The following is an 8006-nucleotide window of genomic DNA, read 5'->3' as shown; positions in this document are numbered from 1 at the left end:
TTCCAATCCAATTGTCATGAATTTATTGAGCTGTGTCCCATCACTGGGTGGTCGTTCGCTGTCCTTAGTTCCCAGGGCTAACTCCCTTGTGAACATTATTAGAAAAATAATTCAATTCCGATGTTATTTAAATTCTTCATTAATTAAATTCCCCTTTGTTCCTTTCTAACAAAATATCTATCTAAATATTTTATTACGACGAGAGGCTTTTTACGGTGACAGCAATCATGTAAACTTTTTCTATCTTAAAAAAAATTGACGTTCATTTGCATGTCAGAAAAAAAGTACAAATATGCACTATGATTTTTTTTAAATTTGTACATGGTGAAATAAATCTGTCTAAATTTCATTTACTAAATTTTCCAATCTCATAAAACTTCTATGCATTAATATTAAAGATAGTGTATATAAAAACAAATACAATAGTTTATTCATAAAAATTGTGTTCATTTGAAATTAGATACCTCTTGACTTATTTTACAAAAAAAAATTGAATTAAATTTTTAAGTATGCTATTATTTAAAACATCTCATGAATTAAATTTTTAAGTATGCTATTATTTAAAACATCTCATATGACTGGTTATTACCACCTTTAGTTGTCTAAACATTTTTTTGAAGTGCATAATTTTTACGTGCAATTGTGTATTGAAATCAACTCTCATATGACTGGTTATACGCCTTTAGTTGCTTAACATTTTTTTGAGGTGCATACTTTTTGACATTCAATCATGTGTATTGAAATTATTTTAATCTTCATGGATTAAACAGTATGGAACTGTATCTCAAATCTTAATTTAATTATTAAATGCTGAAAATTATCAAACAGCAAAACGATGACCCCATGTAGGCATTTCCCCGCACACACACTGTAGATCCTTGGCAGTAGCGAACACGAACAGATTACTACGACACTATTTGAAATTCATCTTCACAATCTGGAAACTCGGCGGAACACTTACAACGAACTCGTAGTCAAACCATTTATGGTTTTTGTGACCTTGTATATCAGCAGCATACACAAAGTAAATTCGAAATTATGTTCCTGACGATTTCAGATCAATTTAAATTCTCTGGTCTCTTTCCCCATTGTTCGGAATCATAAGCTCCGCAGTTTGTATCAAATCAAATATTTAAAACAGAAGTTTTTTAAAATAATCTTTGATATTAGACATTAACAGTGCTTTGATTAGTTTTGCCAGAGCTGCTGACGTATGTCCACTCCCTCATTAAGAAAGCTTTGATCTCTCTAGTAGACATGGAAATGCGGAAGCTTATAAAACCAAGATGAAAGTCATAACTAAGATCATCTAGTTTTCTCCGTATCATTCAGGTACAATTTTTTAATAATTACCTACAGATTTCATAATCACGTCATCCCGATTTGACATAAAATGTTTAAAACATCCATACACGTCTATTGCAACAATCCAAAATTTATCACAATGAAACGCGCTAAGAACAGAAATTTTGAATATCACAATGAAAGCATCCGCAACATTTGATTATTCATTCGATTAATGAAAGATTTTGACAACAACTGTAAAAAGTAGGGTATATAATTAAAAACCAATATATACAGTAACACCGGAGAGTTTTGCTGGTTCAACTTTCCTTGGCAAGTTTGAACTTGTCAGTGCGGTGCTGGGCCTTTCATTTGAAAACCTTCAGTTGTGAACCGACTTATGATCACCAAAACCAAAATCCCTGATTAATACCCTCAAACTATCAGAGTCTAAAAAATTCGTCTCCCAAATCAGCACAGTTCTCACAGTCCAATTTGGAGAGCACCTCAATCAAAAACAGAGGCATCCATTTTGTTTCAACAAAATAATCAGTAATAGCAGTGGATGCCTATTCACGCTAGGTTGATCTCTGATGGGGTAAAAAAAAATTCTGATAACCACCATAATTTCCTTGACGATTTCCAAAATTCATCTGTTTGTTGGCGAAGTTGGTAGGCCTCCCACCTGTTTGCCTACCACCATTTTGCCTCCCACCAAGAATCTGCCTCCCACCACTATTTTGCCTCCCAATTGTCTGCCTCACACCATTCTGCCTTACACCATTCGGCCTGCCACCATTCTGCCTTCCACTAGCCTGAGACTGTGCCCTCAGCCGCTGCTCTTTCATATTTGCAAAAAGGGAATCAAGGGTTTGCGGCCTCTGTTTCACAGGTCCATTGACCTATAAATAAAAACAAAGTAACAATCATAAAACGATATGCATACCTTGCAATAAAACATTACACAATATAATGATTTTAGGGTTTAGCATACCTTGTATGGAGAAACCATAGTTAAAGGCCTGTTAATTGGTACAGAAAATGCTCCATTCCTGCATCCAAAAAAAGGTACACTAAAAAAATATAACAGAAGCACCATATAAAGAAGACAACTTCTTAAAGATTTTCTTTATATTAAATATATAAGAAAGATTTGAAATTTACACAACATAAAAATCATGTCAACATAATAGAGGCTGTCAACCCTAACAGAAAAATAAATGGCATACTAAATGTCAAAAGGTAGAACTGAAATCATCATAAAATCTGTAACTGCCAAAAAAATTCCTAACCTCACCATTTCATAAGGCCAAGTGACAGATGCAATTTTACCTGAGAAATGTAACTATCTAAATTATAGAAATACTGCAGGAGCCTTAAAAAACACTTAAACAACAAAAATGCCTTGGTATCATGTTGTAAAATTAGTTCTGTCAGTAAGACTTCTGAATTAGACATTTTGCCTGTTTGCCGCACAAGAACCAAGAAGCATTCTCGATACTTGGCCCTTGTGCCCATCAAGCTGGGCAACAACCCTGCAACCCAAAATCCAAAATGTTAAACATCATTTTGACTACTGCATAGTAGTAAGAGTGCTGCAGTTTGGTTGTAATCCTGGTTTCAAGAGTACTCTACAGTGTCTGTAACCATGAAATTACCCGAAGCCTCATAATATAGATTAAAGGCTGACCTGTCAGAATCTCCACACTACAACCAGATGCTTAAGAAAATGAAAACAACACTTAGTTGATACAATTCATTAATTACATAGGCTGGCTATATAGACAGAATATGATGACACGCATGGGAGGCATTAATCCAACTCAAGACTTAGTTGATACAATTCATTAATTACATAGGCTGGCTATATAGACAGAATATGATGACACGCATGGGAGGCATTAATCCAACTCAGAAGTTTCACTCTCAAAAGGTACATCATGGAAATGGATGAAGTCATTTCTGTGGCCTATGATGCCTGAGTTAAAAATACTGCACCTTAAGAAGAATCTTGAATGTTGAATAACTCGGAGAGAGTTGGTAAGCTTTTCTTTAAAACAAGAAGATTTTAGGAAAGATAATTGCTAAAACCTCATGAAAACAATGAAATGTAACACCTGGAGGAACTCTTTCAACTCAAAGCTTCGCCTTTCAAAGAACATCCTGGCAATGGAAGAGATGATCTATATGATGTGAAATACCTGACAGTACAAAGTAGTGCACCTCAAACAAAACCCTTAAAGTAAAATTACCCAGAGAGTTGGTGATATTTTCTTTTAAAGCCAAAAGATGGAACTGGAGTTCTCTGCTCATTTCATGAAAACTGTCACTTCTGATGGTCAACAACATAAGCTTACCAGTCTTTGATTTCAGACAGCATAGAATAGGATCACATGGCTTATACCACACAAATGATTCAAACTGAAACCTTGGAGATTGTGCCTACTAAATCCTAGCCAGATTGTAGCAGTCTCGACTCTCAATAGTAGATTAGATGCTGGAAACAAAGTACAAAACAGAAAACTCAACCAGTCGCCATCAATGCAAACAAACTCATATAATGGACAGCCGAATCAGAAAACCAAAAGCATGGCCCAATAGATTTCGTCAAATTGGCGTTTTATTTAGAATAGTTTTATCTCATGTTGATGATCCTGTTGATCAAAGGTTTTACTTAGAGCATTTAGCTCAAACAATTGAGCCAACTTTCATGTAATTTAAAGGTTCCATGATTGTCCTATCCATCAGATCACCTTCCTTTGCTTGGCTATCAGCAAAAACAAACACCCATTTCCTATTACTTCGTTTCTGATCTTTGTTAAGATTATCTCTAACAGAAAGGCATTGTAGCTTAGAGAAGCTTGAACATATGCTAGGAGGTTGTGTCCCCACAACTGAAGTCTACAATGTCTCAACTATCACAAAAATATCATTTTGTGAATCATGACCCTGCATTTAGGTTCTTTGCTTGAACAAACCAAAGGAATGAAGCATATACTCCATAGCTTTGGGAAACAAGGAAACAGAAAACAAACTTCTGCACTTCTCCAAAAAGTTCAACCGGCCTCCAAAGTTCATATTGAACTTTCCCAAGAGCGACTACCGCAACTTTAACCACAAAACTCACTAGCAGCAAGCACAATGTTTCCATGCAAGGCATACCACAGCATTTAGGCAGAAAACAGTTCTCTGCACAAGAAAATAGCCCACACTAGCACATTTAAGTTAATACCACCCACTTCCCATCACACATTATGATTCCAGCTATGATGTTACTGGACTGATTACTATATTCGTCGACAGAACTCCACCTCTAAATAAATAATAAACCACCTCAGTTCTCAAAAATTCCTTGAATTCAAATTATGCTGCGAAGCCACTATACATGTGTGATGAGGTTCTTCAAGTAATTCTGGCTAATATTCGTGTAGCTCAATTAAGATGTTGATGGATGATTAATAGATCAAAGTAATCAACCGCAACTTGCCATATACATAAATGTGCTTCACAGAAACTTGCCAAATACCAGTACAAATAAAAGGCAAGCACCATTACCTGTGACAGAAAATTACACTCAAATTTGTCAGTAGAAAAAATATATTAGCATTCAAACACAGTTTAGGTATCAAGAAATTAAATTATTTATATATGATCAGAAACGGAATACCTTCTCTTGTTCCACTGGACAGATCTTGCAACAGCTACCCTTCTTGCTGCCTCTTTCACAGTTGGAAACTGATTATTTCCATTCCTTGACCTCATTTCTGCAAGCTTTGCCTAAAAACATGAAAACATGCAAGTTGTAAATGCATTCAATTAACAAATCACAGGTATACATACAAATACAGCGCATTAGGTTCTACCTGTCTGAGAGCTGAAGATCTTGCAGCCACTGATTGTTGGACATGGGCTTTGGAAGCAACATCCCTTGAACCAAATTTGTTTGGAAAAGGCCGCTGGCTCTTATTCTGCAGAGTCCCACATGTTCTCAGTATCAAATCAACTAAAACTTCAGATGGAAGTTTAAAGATAACTGAATACCATGTAACTTCAAATGAGCCCTATTACTTACCGAGTTTCGCTGCTTCCTTATCTTTGGCTTGGTTTTCTTCGACATTTTTATGATGTCATCTGACATTAATCATACCAACACATCAACTAATTGCATTTACAGTGAAAAGTAACATCAAACAGTTGTGGGATTACTGTAAAAAAGGACACCTTTCCACCTACCAAGTGTCATGTCCATTTTCTTTTCAGTAAGTGCAATTGCATCAGCAGTGAGTGGTGGCAAACTTCCCATGGTAACAGTACTCAACTGCTAAAAAGCTATCCATAGCGAAAAATTCAATTAGATATCTGCACTAGACCAAAATGATGCTAAAAGACCTACCCAAAATTAAAATGTTCAAATGCTTAACAAAAAGTGCTCTTACATAATAAAACCATGGAAACATGTGTAAAAGCAACGTCCACAATATGTCTTTGATATGCATAAACATAACAGAATCCTTCCAATTCAAAAACTCTCCCAAATGCATGTAGAATAGATACTAGATAGTGTGTAATTTGATGCAAACTGGACAAAGAGATAATATTCAATCTTCTAAAATTACGGTGAGTAAAAATAGCCAATCATATACAAACCATTACTAAAAAAAAACAGAACGAATTGTATTTTTTAAATAAACATCCAAACGGGATGTCAACCCTCAATTAGCACCACCACCAACTTCAAACAAAAGCAATAAGATTGTGCCCTTGCGAGTTTTCCAACAAATTACAAAACATTTGGCAATACATATATAGAGCAATACTGATCCACCAATCCTACTCAATGATTTTGTAAGGAATCAATCTTCCAAGGATTTACATATAAAATATAATCAACCAGCGCCCAATAATTCAATATCATGACAATCACTAACAACCAACTTGGAGAATAGGATAAGAATAACATGTAATAAGTACAAATGATCCGCATGGCATAAGCTCAAAATTGACAGAAATACCCCTCAATTTTCAAGCTTTTAATTTAAAACTACACAAAAAAGAATATATCACAAGTCTCCATATACTTGAGTAAACGTTCAGCAGCAATACTACAAATTGTTTTCAAGCATTTATGCATGCAATAATCGTAAAAATTATTTCTCACGCTGCTATTTAAAATTCTCTGCCGTGCTACTCAACAACAAAGTGAATGATATCACTGAACCCTAAGCAACAGTTTCAAGCTCAACGCCGACAACCTTCTAAACCCTAATACGCTAATGATGGAAAAACAAACAATGCAAAAAAGCAAAGTAGGACTCACCGCACAATCACGTGAAAACAGTACTTTTCAAAGCCTTTCTAAAATCCCTAGCACCTTTCGACATAATTTTACAAACCCTTATCCTGATGGCCTGGAAACCTCACAAAGCCTACCAATTTATAAATCAACTCCTTCAAATCACCCTAGGCACACCAGTCCCTTGTAAAGTTAGCCAAATAAAAACATGCATTGATATGCTAATATTGTCAAACCCTAATACTCAACAACTTCAAGCCCTAATACACGAAGCCTCTCTGAATCATATGCAATACTAATGGTTTTGCAAATCCTATTACTCAAATCCATAACGCCACAACTAAGAATGTAAGCTTTAACTTGTAACCTATCATTCCGTGTGAAAACATGCGAAACATTTAAAACCAATATAACTGAAAGCAACTGAGAATAAATCACAAAACCTGCGAACCCTATTGAATACGTACGTTCAACAATCCCACAAAAACAATAAACAGCCCGACTGTTTTCCTATCAAAGCAAACCCTGAAATAAATCAAAACCTAACTGGCCAAATATTTGGAACGCCTACCGAATAAATAAGGCAGAATGCGAAGAACTCTGAGCACGCACGCCGTAACCCCGTCAGCCGAACAAGTGCCACTTGCAAACTGCAAGCTCGATTTCTCGCCGGCTGCTTCAGAACTGTCTATTTGGTACCAATTCCAGATGCTAAACCACGATAAGGATTTTTATGAGTCGGTGGATGTGAACGGTTTTAGAAAACTATTTTGAAGAATAAATTCTTCCGAAATCCGTGGAATATGATAGGGTTTGATAGGCTAATTGGTGCTAAATATATAATCTTTAAAGATATAATTGTGATATAATTGTGTTAATGCTAAACTGATTCCCGCTAATCTCCTAGCCTTAATCCTCGCACATGTAAACTTTTAACCTACAAGTCTTTATCAACATAATAATAATAACAATAACAAGGATGCAAAGCAAAGTTCCTTTATAAGTATAGTTTTTACATATGACAAGTATCAATTTAGATAGTGTTTTATACATTGGATATGCAATAGAATAAAGCATGTGATGTAATTTTTCATTATATTTCAATAATAGTTTACATTAGCAAAGCATCTACTCAATCATGTTATACTTGATAGAGCAAAAGTATATCTCATAGCATGTCAATGCATATATATTATTTCATTATCCATATATGACATAGGGAGTGTACTTGGATATGAAACTTATGCATATACATTATTTGATTACACATTTGACTTTATATTGACTGATATCTTTTGTAACTACCATTAACTATAGCTTGATATGTCATTATAGCTATCCATGATACCTACAAATTCCATTTTGTGCATGTTAGTATATTGTAATTATGTCTCTCATAATAACTTGTTTTTCATATTTTAAATAAATG

General features: G+C 34.9%; 1 pseudogene across 1 annotated transcript; it reads right to left on the bottom strand.

Annotated features, from left to right (window-relative positions):
- Positions 1-1814: 1814 nt before the first annotated feature.
- Positions 1815-7274, bottom strand: LOC149568730 (uncharacterized; annotated as a pseudogene). The gene is made up of 7 exons (XR_016362638.1): positions 7149-7274; positions 5518-5613; positions 5357-5415; positions 5148-5252; positions 4952-5061; positions 2279-2336; positions 1815-2186 (listed from the first exon to the last, which is right to left on the bottom strand). The product of XR_016362638.1 is annotated as an uncharacterized LOC149568730 (transcript).
- Between the last annotated feature and the right edge of the window lie 732 nt (positions 7275-8006).

The sequence above is a fragment of the Cupressus sempervirens genome, chromosome 3, assembly GCF_028749045.1.
Source record: "Cupressus sempervirens isolate cs-2001-9-10 chromosome 3, ASM2874904v1, whole genome shotgun sequence".
NCBI lineage: Eukaryota > Viridiplantae > Streptophyta > Pinopsida > Cupressales > Cupressaceae > Cupressus > Cupressus sempervirens.
Note: the sequence above shows the minus strand (reverse complement) of the source record. Positions and strands in the feature narration are given on the sequence as shown.